Source organism: Pagrus pagrus (assembly GCF_965226575.1).
Source record: "Pagrus pagrus genome assembly, chromosome: 10".
NCBI classification, from domain to species: Eukaryota; Metazoa; Chordata; class Actinopteri; order Spariformes; family Sparidae; genus Pagrus; species Pagrus pagrus.
The window spans coordinates 17,911,825-17,926,188 of NC_140194.1; the positions used below are offsets into that span (position 1 = coordinate 17,911,825).

General features: G+C 43.0%; 1 protein-coding gene across 2 annotated transcripts in view; it reads right to left on the reverse strand.

The window, feature by feature from the left end:
• The window catches only part of lingo1a (leucine rich repeat and Ig domain containing 1a), a 125,605-nt gene that overhangs the window by 16,024 nt on the left and 95,217 nt on the right, over nucleotides 1-14,364 (reverse strand). Inside the window, exon 1 of one of the 2 annotated variants that reach the window (XM_084364463.1) lies at nucleotides 12,614-13,384. The exons of the other annotated variant lie outside the window; for it this stretch is intronic. The gene's annotated coding sequence lies outside the window, so the exon portion shown is untranslated. Of the gene's footprint in view, nucleotides 1-12,613; nucleotides 13,385-14,364 lie in introns of those variants that run through there. 2 annotated transcript variants of the gene reach the window in all.

The following is a 14,364-nucleotide window of genomic DNA, read 5'->3' on the forward strand; positions in this document are numbered from 1 at the left end:
AAGAAGATAAACATCTCGGACGGGATACAAAATAACAAAAACGGTCAATGAGGTTTAAAATGCCAGTTGGGCTCTAACATTAGGGCCATTATTTGTCACTTTAATATGTACTGGCGTATAAATGTTGTCTGATAGGTAGCAAATGCAAAAAATACATTTGAAGTTGATTAAAATCAGTGTCTCAATTACAGTTTGTCCACCAGAGAGCACTGACAAGTTCATTTTTCTAACTGTAAAAAATCGGTACATATCTTTGTCACCATTTTTAGGGGATACTTCTGAAAAAAATGTGTTTATATCGTGTTTATGTAAAACTAAATATCCCCTTAAAAGTCCAGAATCAATCAGCTTTTTCACTGTATGTTAACCATTAATGGATCCATCTCTATTACTTTGAAGGACTCTGGTCTATGGGACTATTTTTGATTCATTTTAATTCTACTGAAACACTCATTCCTTTCTTCAATGGAAACACTCTTCAATACAGATTTTATCTGTTGAAATTCGAAGGACGATCTCAACGCAGCTACAACCACGATATTAATTTTTATCATTTTCTTTGAAACGCACTCATGGGTAAGGGTTAGGTCAGGGCTTTTCTGTATCTTTTACTGTCTTTGTCATAATGGCAGGGCTGTCTTGCGACTAAAACATTAAGTTGTGAATTTATCAAGACAAAGGAAAAAAGTATTGAATTTATATTTGATCTCTTTTATTTACACCTGTCTATCAATGCCCTGCTTTTGCTGTTATGTTATTGACAGAGATGTTCACAAAAAACTATTAAACCTTTAGTCTGAAGCCTGACCAATATGGGTATGGTCGATATTATCTGCCAATTTCAGCATATTACTGATATGAGTATTGTTGTCAGCCAATGAGTAGCAAGAAATTTCACTACAGAAACGCCAAAGATAGGTTTGAGGTAATGTATCTGTTGCCATTCGAGAGAGCATTGTCAAGAACTCTAAAATGTTCTCCCACTTCTTCAAACTCTTGATTGTCACCATTGTTACCAGCCTTAAAAATCCAATATCAGTCCTGCTCTAGTATCTTTTGCATCTGGCAGTGTCAAGCTTTTTTCTATTTCTTCAAACTTCCTTTTGTAAGTAAGAGAGTAAATGTTCAATTTCCCTTTCAAAATACAGAATAACACCAAACATAGAGCAGCACCTGAACTGCAACTTGCCATTCCAGAAGTCCATGGCACTGAACAGATTAAAGTATTGTCATGCCATGAGCAAAGGTCTTCCTCCCACCTCTATATGTGCTTTTAAAACTCGCCACTATCGCATTTACACAACTTGTCAAAGAGAATATAAGAACTTCCGTATCCACAACCTTGGGCCATTTTCTCTTTTGAAACGGCATAGATTCTTCAAATACTTGTTTTTGTAGGACATCCATGAAGGTGAACCCAATTCAGAGACGAGGACGGTATTTCCTGGATTTAAAATGGGTGCCGGTGTAACCACACATTCACAAGACACATTTTCATTGTGAAACATTACATCCAAATAGACATTTTTTCCTCCCCTCACAGTTCTTGATTTATGGCTCTCAAATGTACAGACTCTTGTATAAAACTGCCTGAGCAGAGTCACTTCAGTTTACCCATTCAGGATTTATCTCCTTCAATGGCGTGGGCTCAGACAAAAACACTGTCTCATAAGTGCTTTATCAAAAACCAGAGCTGCTTTGTAAGGAACTGCACATGAGCCAGCCAAAGCTCTGAGGCAGATTGTGGTTCTGGACCATAAAAAACAAAATGTATTTTTTCTCCCACTGCAATGTGAGAAAAGTCAAAAGGCAGACAGAAGTGACAGGTCTGCAGTGTGTCACTGAGGTCTCTCCGTCTTCTATTTATACGGTCCTGGCGGTTGTTTTAATGAGTGTTGACCCAGACTTTCATTTGGTGACTTTCCGCACTGAAATGTAATGAGTGTGGACGCAGGACAACAAGGCTTGTGAAATTCATACAGTGCTGTTCTAGCACCGGCAAACAATGACTCAGGATCTCTACACCAACTTAAAATGAATCACCTGATTGTATATGCAAACCAAATGGCACCTGCTGAAGCATGCAAACTGATTGCAAATGAATTGTTCACAGGCTACGGTCGGCTAGGTTATCGATTCAAATGGCTTTCTGCTGATAAAATAGGCTGGACGATTGACACGTTCCCGCAGTGAAAGTAATTTACAGTATTTAGGTTATCGTGGGATTTGTTTCACACTGTAGCTTATAAGTTTGGTTTTACAGGGCTCGCACATAAGGCGTGAATCAATCAGAATTGGGATGATCGCTAAAACTGTGTGAACTGTCCTACACCACAGCTCATTAATAGATCATGTGATTGCCACTTTCATCATCAAATATTTATATTCTCCTGCTTTTCTGAGTATCATTTCACCACAACAACCTCATGTCAATGCTTTCTTCCCCCTTCACAATCTACTGGAAGCAGAGTAGGCCTTTGCCGACCTCACCGTGGCTCCAGTGCAGAGATAGGGAAGCTTAATCCATGTCCTCTGAGAGATCGCCCAGAAAGATGAAGTCTTAATTAGCCAGATAAAACCCCACATAATAACGCTATTGATATAGACTGGGAAATGAGGACTAAGCAGAACAAAAAAACAATGACTGTATATAAGATGGCTGAGATGGGTTCGGAGTTAGAGAAGTAACTGCAGTGGTTGGAAAAAAAAAAAAAAGGGCTGTTCCCTCTCACTCTCAAACTCCAGCAAGGGGAGCACTGCCTCATCTCTCTGAGCAATCCACCTGCTCCAAATTCTCTCATAAGAAGCTTAGAGAAAAACGCTGACCTTCATATAATCAAAGATTATGTGGAGGAAAACAACAACAGTTTTTGGAGTACTTAAGCAATAGCACTCATGGGAGGTTCGAGCAATTAAAGGCAAAATTACTTGTCTAAGCTGTCCTTGCATCCTCCCGTTCCCTATCTTTGGTTCCCTGTAGTATGAGGAGGAGGTCAGAAAGATAGTGAAAAGAAGAGAATCACATCTCACTATAGCTAATCCTAGGGGTACTAGAGGGAGCAGAATCTCCCCTTTAAGAAAGACAATCTAGGTATTTCACATGCTACACATGGATCAATGACAAGGTGACCCTGTATAGTAATACCAGATGGCTTTAAGGGTTGGCAAAGACACTGCAAATCCCATGTGAACACTTGTGCACCCCTTCAAAAAAGAAAAGTTACAGAAAAATTCATGAGAACTTTACTCCTTAAAGTAATTTTGCTAAAACCGATTTAAAATGGCAGTTATGTGTGGATTAATATCGCTTAGAAAAACCTCATTAGATTCTGAGTGCAGCTCATATCAAAGCCCATCCAACCTCAATCTGCAGAGCTAGGGGGAGAGCTCCATTCTGCCACTCATGCCTTAATTAATGAGAATGACTGTCTTTTTTTTCTCCTTTGGTTCCCCACGAAGAGCAGTGCCTTTGTTGAAGCGCGCTGACAGCCAGATGATATGCTCGTGGACACACATTTTAGGATTCCATCTTTGTTGTCTTGTCATGTTAAGCCTTGTTGTGATGTAACTTGTATGACATTTACAGAGGACATGCAAGCCAGCAGTGCTGAAACGCTGCTAACTGTGCTGGAAAATGTTTCCAGATTTCTCTGAGTTTAAAAAAAAAAGAATTCTTCTGGCCGAGGGATGAAGTGTCAGTGAAAAATCCTACCTTAGAGCTTTCAAATGAAACAAAGCAGAAGGTCTGTGCTTCAGGGCAGTAAACTGTTGGGCTGCATTAATCAATTAGTCGTCCAAAAGGAAACTCATCAGCCACAATTTTGATAATGGATTAATTGCTTCAGTCATTTATCAGCCAAAACCGCCAAACATTCTCCTGATGCCACTTTTTCAATGTGAGGATTTGTAACGATTCTGTTTTCTGTCACTGTAAACTAGGCGTGTCAACATTTCAATTCTAAGTGTTCGAGCTTTTAATTTCAATTCTCAAAATCAAAGCTGGATTGGAAATGCTTTCAGTATTTTTTTTTCTCACCAACCTCGCCTAACTGCCAGCGTCCGGCGAATGAATTTTTGTTATTACATTTTAAATAAATGATTTAAATTTGACCATATGGTCTTGGTGGGGGTTATGTCATACTTGATACCATGCTTATCTTTCAAAGAAGAATCTGAAAATGTTAAGTTGTCATGACATGGGTTCTGTTGATCTTTGCGTATCGAGACTTGAAAGAAGAAAGTAGGGGTCAGCGCTGAAAAGTTTAAACAGAATATCTTTGGGTTTTAGTCTGTTGGTTGGACAAAACAAGATGTCTGACAACAACACCGTCAGCTGTGGGAAATTGTTTCTTTCTGACGTCACATACACTAAATAATAAATCAACTCATAAAAAGTGCTATATTAATCAATAATTAATGAATATAATTGTTAGTTTAAGCTCTAGTTGACTTCCTCTTTTACCATAAAATACTATCTAGGACATTTAATATTGATAGTATAATGCACATGATGAAAAGGCCTACAGCCCGGCATCTGAGGCCAACGGACAAGCCATGGTAAATGGAAAAGTCACTACATAATTTCCATATAGCTGTTTTACTCATTATTGCCAACATGGCAGGCGCAAGGACAAGAAAATGCAGAAAAGCTGAATTATTTATTTGACATTTGCATATCTAGCACAGGTTCAGGACGAGGGTGAGGGATTATGCTATGGAGGTTTCTTTTTAGGGCACAAGACCAATTTACTTCATATCATAAGCAAGAGTTAAATGCATAAAGAAGCACCTTATTTTCTCCTGAAATCGACAGATTTTTTCATCGTGAAATGCTTGCCTACCTTGTGCTCCCTCGCTAAATCAGTTATGCGATGGAAGGGTTAAAAATTGGCGGGACCATCCTCTCGCATCAGCGCTCTGCAGACCTGATCTCTCCCCTCTCGATTCCCACAGGTTCCCAAACTACTTTGCACTTCTGTGGCAGCGCGTCACTCGCCAGCGTCCAACAAGGTCAAATGCCATTTCATTTTCTCGCCTTTGATCGCTGCCTGGCTCTTTCATCAGTCTCACCCTCCCCCATCCACCCACACGCTACCACTGCCACCACCATTTCACTGGGTAAACTGCCCTCACTCAGCCCTCAGGTTTAGATAGTGTGACTGGCAGTAGCCGAACTTAAAATATGTTTTTCCAGAGGTAATACATGAGCAATCGGTCAACTTCAGCTTGGCAGACTCATAAAGTCAGAGCTGTGCTTTGCTTTTAGGATGGCAAAAATAATCCAAGCAGACCACACATGTGCATTTAGGTGTGGCATACATAAATCCCAAAGCCGTCAACCAGTAATTCTGCCTCTGCTGTCCTCGAATGAGGCTTCCTGCGTTCTCTTTTCCTGAATGATAGCTGAAACACATTGACTAAATGAGAATCTCCATCTTGCCTTTCTGCTTAATCAACCCCACCCATACTGTGACACTCAGCTTTATGCTCTCCTGCAGAGTCGCACCAAACAAACCGCATATTCCAATCAAATCTACAATGTCACAAACGCAGCACTTCAGTATGCTGTCAGCTATCAAATTGCCATTATTTAGATGCTTTAGTGGGCTAGGGGCTTAAGATGCTAACCATGTAATCCCATCGTCGCTGGGAACCTTTGTTAAATGTCATCCCTCCTCTCTCTCCCCTTATATCCTCTCACCTCTCTGTCTTTATTCTAATAAATGGTGTCCACACCCTAACACTCAGTATTGTGCATCTTTTGGATCCGGTACGCTATGCCTCCCAGATAAAGGATAAAGAAATATAATGGGGACAAGATTGATGAATATGGATATGCTAAACATGTCAACTTGACATCCTGCCTGCAAAACAGCTTGTGAATGAAAAAAATATTCTTTGCTGTATTTTCCAGTTATCAATAAAATATAAATATATTAACAGGATGTGGATTCACAAGTCTGAAGAGTGGCTTGCTTCATTTTCTCCTGCTTGTTTTCATAACATTATAAATTCAGCACTTTGGGTTTTGGCTGCTGGTCAGACTAAATAAGCAATTTCGACACATTACTTTGGCTGTGAAAACTTGTGATGGGGATTTGTCATTATTTTGGAAAATTGTTGTCGAGCAAATGATGATGTTTGTGAAAAAAATACAGTAATCGTAATAATTATTATTTGCAGTCGTGATTGTGGATTTCTCGATGTTTGCAGTGTTTATACATTTTGAACAAGTTTTAGACTTGATGCACATGGCCATATGGCAGGAGCTCCTGCATTGTTTGTCACATTCAAAAACAGAAAGTGTTTACATGCCAGAATATGTCAGGCTTATCCCTGAATATAAACAGAAGATGGCAGTGGAATTCAAAAATAGATCACCCTGATTATAATATGATTATTAATGTGGATGTAAACACATTCAGTGACACAGATCCAGTATTTCCACAGGAACTGAGCGCTTTTTCACGGGGCGTGGTGGGATTATCTCTACTTCTTCGTGTCCAGCAAACGAACATCTCCTCTTGCCACCCAGTCTGGTCGATAATCTGAAATCTGACCTCTTGTTTCTCCTCCCTGCACTTTCGCTCTCCTCCATCGACAGTATTAGCAGTTCTTTGTTACAATGTTCTGTCATTTCTGCGCCCCTTTCTCCCTCTCTCTCTCTCTCTTCATTGACAGAGAGTGGGTGATGGAAAGACAGAGTGAGAGAGAGAGAAAAGCAGCCAGATAGACAGACAGACTGAAGGAGCTTTTAGGGAAGTTAAACAGAGAAAGCACCAAAGAGATGGGGAAAGTGAGCTTTTAGGGAGCTAAAAGCCTCAGCCCCTTTAAACCTCAAAGCAAGGCCCCCGTTGTCTTGACACACATGATGAATGGGACCAGACTGTCGATGGACAGAAAGCAACTAAACATATCTAACGAAAGGAAGGGGATAATGGTCTTGATGCGCATTGAAAATGTGAATTATCAGAACACAAAGGGCAGCCTTTCTATACTGGCAGCATTTGCAGAGAGTTGTCCATGGTCTTAATGATTTCTAATGGGATTATTAGCTGTAAACGGCACTTTGAGTGCCGTGGTGTAACAACAGCAACAAAACAAGTTCTCAGACATGTTCAGACCTTATTCAAAGGGAAAAGGAAGAGGGAAGAACCTCTGCTCTGCATATTGGTTAGTTAAACCCTTAGCAGGTACATCTCAGAACTGAAGAGACCACAGCGCCTTTTAAATTAGAGGACACCTGCAGCAGATCCAGTGCAAATGACAACTTCACTTCTAAGTAGATCCTCGGTCAGCCTACTAGACAAAGGAGAGAGAGTGGAGAGTGCTAGCGCTGCACCTAAACACCGAACTACGTGAACTCTGGATCTCAGCGGAGTGTTTTAACAGCTATTACATCGGCGAGGTGGGGCACAAACACGAATCTTGTTCCCACTTATGGAAAATATCATATGCTCCATTCAAGTGTGGCTGTACAAGTGGAGCTGCTATTGTCCCACGATTGGGTTTCCAGTCACCACTGAAAAAGCATTGTTTGAATGGATGCTTTCAGTTGAACAGATGCAACAAATTGTAATTTTGCCGCACAATACTAATCAGCTCCATCGCAAGACAATTCATTCAGACTCTAGTTAAAAATGCATGTGAGAACATCAAATTGGGCAATAATGCTCATTGTCTACAGATGGAGAGGAAAGAAAGGCATTGTAAGTATTGATGGGTATCGAATATACGCCTAAAAACATCACACTGGGTGCTTTCAGGTGGTTTTACATTACTACATACTCTTTAAACAAGTGATTACTTATATTTAGGTGTTTTCCTATCATGAGCCGCCAGGAAGCAAACAACTGCCTCAGCCGATGTAATTTACAGCCCTAAAGCAGCTTATTAAGGTGACATATGTGTCACTCAGACACATCCAAAAGATGGGTGTCTAAGTTTAAGTTTGCCTAGCAACAAGGGCGCCGGCATAGGCACTTATTAGTCCCTATGCTATGAATACAAATGTCCTCTCAAGAGCCTTAGCAAGCATAATAATACCTCCCCAACCTCTGACCCAAACCTTATCCACCATCAATACCTTTTTTTTTAATGATGCATCCTCCAAGGGACTCCAGGTAGCTTATGGCAGGATGTCATTTCAACCCTGGCAGTAATTAGGAGTTCGCATTTTAACGTTAATAGTTTAGAATATAGGTGATTTTAAGGGAAACGGTAAAGAATTATTAGAATAAAGAAATCCATATAGATGCTGTATTTACATGTAGACTGAAAAAGGGTCATGACATGTGGAGATAGAGTCCTCTGTGGATACTTTAGCCACCAATCCGTTTCTGCCGGCTGTTTCCATTTGAAAACATGTGGTAAATCCAGCCTTTCTTTGTGGACACCTTGATTTTCCACACAAGCATAAGAGGCGAAGCCGCTCTCTCGAGGAACCTTTGCAGAAATTCTCTAAAGACATTTTGCACAACACTGTGAGGCAGATCAGAATTAGCTGCACTCGTATGAGCTTTTCTAACATGAATCCTTTTTTTAAAGGTGAATGGACCCTACAGGCTAATGTGAATGCCTGGCATTTAGACATGCCTCTGACATGCCTCTAACAGGGCTCTACTGTGTGATGACATTTCACTTAAAGCATTAACTCAAATACTCATGTAGTTTTAATCACAATTGGTCCCGTCAGACATTCTTGTTTTTTGCTGCTTTTGATTAGAAAGAGCCCCGGAAGATCTCTCATACAAACACTTCAATTAAAAGACCAGTGACGGTGAGATCAAGATATTTTCTGTAGCATTCCATTATATCACGTGGCTTTGACCATAGGGAACCACCAATTTGCAGTTCTGTGCCCGATATCATTGATGTGACAAATACAAGGTTACCAATTTTGTGTAAATTCTGGATTAGCGTATACAGTAATTATGTTAATGCATCCAACGTGACAAGATTAAGGGTGATGAATCACAGATCACAGTTCAACAAAATCGGTATCAGAAATGAAGTGAAAGCCACTATCTCTCTGATGAAGGTAAAGTGGAGATCAACGCATACTCAAATGTGTGTTTATACAGTGCAGCATTTACAGCAATAATCCAGAATAAATTAACAGACATTCAGCAGAGCTCTGTCAAAGCAGCCTGGTTTGTCTTGGAGCTGAGAAAATGAGCTTTTTGATTTTTGGTCACCCAGAGGCCTGCAAACCATTAAGCCACTGTGAGAGCAATAAAAGAGAAACACTTCTGACACGGACACTGTTGTAAAGGACAAAACCACACTTTGTTGGATGTAGCTCAGGACAATAAAGTCAATCTTTGCAGAGACATGTCCTGCGGATTGAGCGGTATGATGGTGCGGTATGATGATGCGGTATGGAACACACAACAGGAGTTGTGTGTTCCAATCAGTTTTTTTTTTTTGCAAATCAGAGCTGAAATCTCGTGTGATCTGATAATTCTTGCATGATCTCGTGATTCTGGTGAATCCAGCTGCCTCACATGGTCACGTGATTTGGGAAGCAGGACTGCTTACCATGTTCTCTGAGCTGGTTTGCCAACCACTGCAGGAGAAGAATGTGAAAAGAAAACATGGAGGGTGAGAGTGAAATACAGAGCAGGAGGAAATGTCAGGCAGATGTTTTTGTTTGTATGGAAAAAAATACATAATACAATCAAATGCAATCAGTACGGTACAGTTTGGTGAGTTCAAACCTTTTTTTAATTTAATTTACAGAACAATTACTGTATTGCATTTCGGCGGTATCAGCCACCATCAATGACAACCAGCTGCTGCATTATAAGGCACAATCGCACAGTGTTTCATCAGTTACTCTCAATTCGGGCAGGTTGGCGAAGGGCAAACAAGTGAAACAAGTATTTGCTGATATTGTTAAGGAGAGCTTGCCTGTGCTTGTGCCTCACTCTCTTGGCCATTTTCACAACGTGTGAAAAGTCAAAGGGATTGCGCTGTTAAACCTTCGAAAGAAAGACTAAAAAATACAGATGACTTTAAGACAGCCCTTGCAGCTGCTCTTCCTGCTTATCTAGTTCAAAAGACATCCACCAAGGACAACAGCAACTTGTGAACAAGAACTTTCCGCCGCCTGCCATCAAACAGCTACTGTGATCCCACCGCAGGCCTTTTATAAACATGGCATCCAGCCTCGGGCATCGGCGTATCAAGACAGTGGCATCAAGCGGAATGGCAGCCAGGTCGTATGAAAACAACATAATTGCCATCCCGGGTGAAAACTCTCAGCACTGTGTCATCGAAGGATTATGTAGGCATCGTAGCCTCACCACTGGGAGCTAATAAACACCTTGTCAATGCAGTAGGTGTCAGCTTTACACCCAGGATGAGTGTCTCCAAGAGACGTGCTAACGCGTCACAGCCCACCATTAGCCCGCTCACTAACACTATTGGTCATTTAGTGTGTTGTGAGTACGCAAGCCTGCGATCGGTCATCACGCACTAACATCACGGCCCACGCCGTCACCACCCACTCCGTCTCGACTGCTCCTCTGCCCCGGACTGCTGACGAATCCATGCTGATCTTTCCCGAATGATTAAAACGCTGCACACACTCTTATTGGTTTGCTGTTCCATTATATCTACATGAGATTACATTACAAACATGCTGAGATGTAACAATACTTCACTGAAATATAATGCTGTTATGAGGAGCATGATTTTCCTGTGACATCTGATACTCTGGTATTATATCAGCCACTATGTAGAGGTTTAACTGTTGCTTATTGCAAACATTGATCACTGTGTTGTAATTCAATATAGTATGTCAACAGCAGCATAATGTTCGTGGATTGGAAGGAGAGAGCAGGGGGTGTGGGGTCTTTGTTACATGTGTCCTAGAGCCTCTTGCAGGGTCAGAGAGGTGAATCTTATTGACAACTGGTAGATAGCCAAGGTCAGCGGCCGCACATTTGTTTAATGACGGCGGCCGGGGCGTCTGGACAAAGCGGATCACACACTTCAGCAGCCTCTCAGCCGCTGCGAGCAGCCATGATTGAGTCGGCGGCATCCCAGTAATCAAAGAGATCAGCAGCAAAAACCTGACAGAAAAACAGCAGGAATATAGTGACACTGAAAACATTTGAGAAGGTCAGTCTGTAGTCACAACCACGCTGAGAAAAGCAGGGGGAAGCTGCTGAAGGTATTTTTCCTCACAAGGAGAGCAGAACACAATGCTGGAAACAAAGAGCCTGGGAGAGGCACCTATGAAGCCACCCTGTGCCACACCCTTGCCCGAGCATCCGTGTGATATCTCAAAGTGTATCAGCCTATCTATCATCTTGGATTGTGAGCCCTGATAAAGCCTGAGAGGCTCTGCTGATGCTGCTGCTGCTGCTGCTCGAGCTACGGGAGGCTGCTCCTGTTCTATCTGGCAGTCCGCTCCCTCCGGCTATTTATAACCAATAGAGCTACAGCACTTTATGAATGTCCGCAGGCACAGCATCACACAGTCTTCTGATACTCTGCCGCAACTGTTTTTTTTTTTTGGTGTGCCATTATAACAGGCAGCGCTGGACAATAAAGGTGCTTCTTTCTTTTTTTTCTCCTTCTTTTTTCCAGGGGGCCACTGTCATATATTCTGTGCAAATGCTGCCTTGAATAACAAACAACAGAAGGCGTGTGGAACCACACACACACACACACACACACAAGTTTCACCCTGTGTCCTGTGTAGTCGCAGTGCACACTACACGTAGATCCCATGACTGCTGTTTTGTTGAAAACAAACAAAAAAAAATCCCCAAAGTCGTTTCTTGGGATCAATAAAAACGCACGACTCCGTTGCAGCAGAAGCCCTGAGTCCATTTAACAGATAGCCATCTTTGCAGATGAATAAAAATGGCATATGGGGAGGATCACGACTGCTCCACACTTCCCCACAGTAAGAAATGTTATCTCAGCAGAGCCCATACGTGGCCAAATAAAGGCTAGATTAAGATAACATTTTGCACCCCCCCACCCCCCCCTCCCATCCATCCCCAACACACACAAACACACACACACACTCCCCATTCTCCCACATACACTCACATTCGCGGGACAATTACATTTGATTAATGGCTTTCAGCTTTCGTCCTCCCAGACAGGAACACACCCAGAGAGATGACCAAAAAAAGGAGATTACAGTGTCGAAATGTGCGCGGATGACAGATCTATAAATTAATTTCGGATCGGAGTGTATTAGATGCGTTTTTACCTGCAGAGGACGCGCCTAACCACGCGCAAGTCCCCCTCGTTTGCTTCTCTGTCCTGTCAACCGATTGTGCCCTAATCATCGCGGACTTGCCGGCGTATTTATCGCCGATTTGGCGAGGTTGAGTTTTTGGAAAGCCTCCCGTGTGAGCTGATGGCGACTCCGGCGCGCAATCGTTCCCATATTTGAGGGGATGTTTTCTGCAAAGTAGCCCGGAGAGACCGAGGGGTTTAGCTGCATTATGGATTACCACCACCTCTCTAAAATCTTGGCCTCAACCCACATTAAAGTGCATCGACGTGAAGAATGAGAAAAAAACAAAAAACACACATGCGTCCAAAAAGATCCGCACATTTCCTGCTCTCTTAATCGGATACTCACCTGCTGTAGCCTTCACTGCTTCCGAGCATCCTCTCGCATTTCTCCCCCGACGGCAACTCCCAGCCACCAACACTCAAATTGAGACGCACTATCTCAAGTCCATCGCCTTGAAAGACAGCTCTCAAAAAAAAGGAGAAAAAAAAGAAAAGGAAGAGTGGGAGAAAAGAGGACAGCCAGCCGATTCTCGCAGATTCCCAACGAGTTTCCTCCACAGCGGCAGCAGTGCCCGCGTTATTCTTCTAAGATGACAGTTAAAATGAGGCAACCCACACACGAGCGCACACACACATATACACACACACAGAACACACACGCACGCACACACTCTCAGAGAGAACGCGATCCTCTCTCGGTAATGGGACTCCCCGTGCGCCCGGACGCGTCCGAGGGTGAGTGTCGGAGAATAAAGCAGGAATGCAAATGGCAGGTACAGGGAGAGGAGAGAGGGAGCAGAACGACTCCCACGCACCGCTTCCAGATGCCAAGCGCGCAGTTCTCTCTCCTTGATGCAGTCTCTCTCTCCACAGCCTCGCACTCGCAGCGCTGTGTGACTTGCTGTCGTCAGTGGCACAGGCAATCCGCTTGCTGGAGGGAGGGACGGAGATGATCGGCGGAACGCACCCTGCCCGGTGTCCTACTCAAGTGTGAGTGTGTGTGTGTGTGTGTGTGTGTGTGTGTGGTAGAACTATGTGTGTGTTTGGTGTGTGTGTGTTTGCCTATATTTGTTTGATGATGCAGCTCTTCCCTTTTTTTTCTGGCTTATGTATTTAGACTCTGCGCGTTTTGTTAACCAGCCTTATCTGTCCAGATTTCAGTCCCCCCCCTTCTTCCCCACCACCACCCGTTAACGCGCACACAGACGTTTACGCGCACGCAAGGCAGCACGGACACACACGCGCAGAGGACACATTTCAAAGCGGAGAGTGGCAAATCGACAGAGGATCGCCACACATTGCCCTGGCAACGTGCAAATGTTTCAACGACAAAGCCGCCTGCAAATGAAGAAATGAAATCAGATTTAAGTCTGAGAGACTGGAGTGGAGACGGAGGGAGGGAGGGAGGGGGATCTGTGAGAAAGAAGTGGCAGTTCCTCTTTTGAGAGCCTGATGGCACTGTGGGCTTCAGATACTGCAGACAAACACACACAAACACACACACATTCACAACACACAGCTCTTTGCAGGAGGCAGGCCCTGGAGTGTGTTGTCTGGTACATATCGGATCCTTTGTCTATCTCCTGCGACTTGAAAAGGGGTCTCGGGCCCAATCGGTGCAAGATTGCAGAGGATTTTAAAAGAAGAAAGAGTAAATATTTCATAGCAGCAAACTCTCATCATGTCCATTCCACCGTTCTCATTTCACTGTCCCTAATGTGATGCCGAAGTGAGAGGAGATCAGGTTGTTGTTCTTAAATATGTGATGATGAGGGGGAACTCAGCGACACCGATGCTGAACATTCTGGGATCAGTCCATGGGGAATTAAGTCAGTTTGAAATATGTTTGAGGTAAATTTTAGCAGCTGAGTGATAGGACTCATTTGTAGTCACTGCCCAGGGTGCACATTGATTAGGCAAGGTTTGTGGGAGGACAGCAACTTTGATGGATTCCTTTTACACTTGCCTCTGCTCAACCACAGGAGGGCTGGGAGTTTATTCGCTCAGGCGTGATGAGAAGAGGTCAACGAGACAAAGTTCGACAACACTTAATTTCACAGGCCCACAACAATGTCACGGTATGTTGGTGGTAGATAC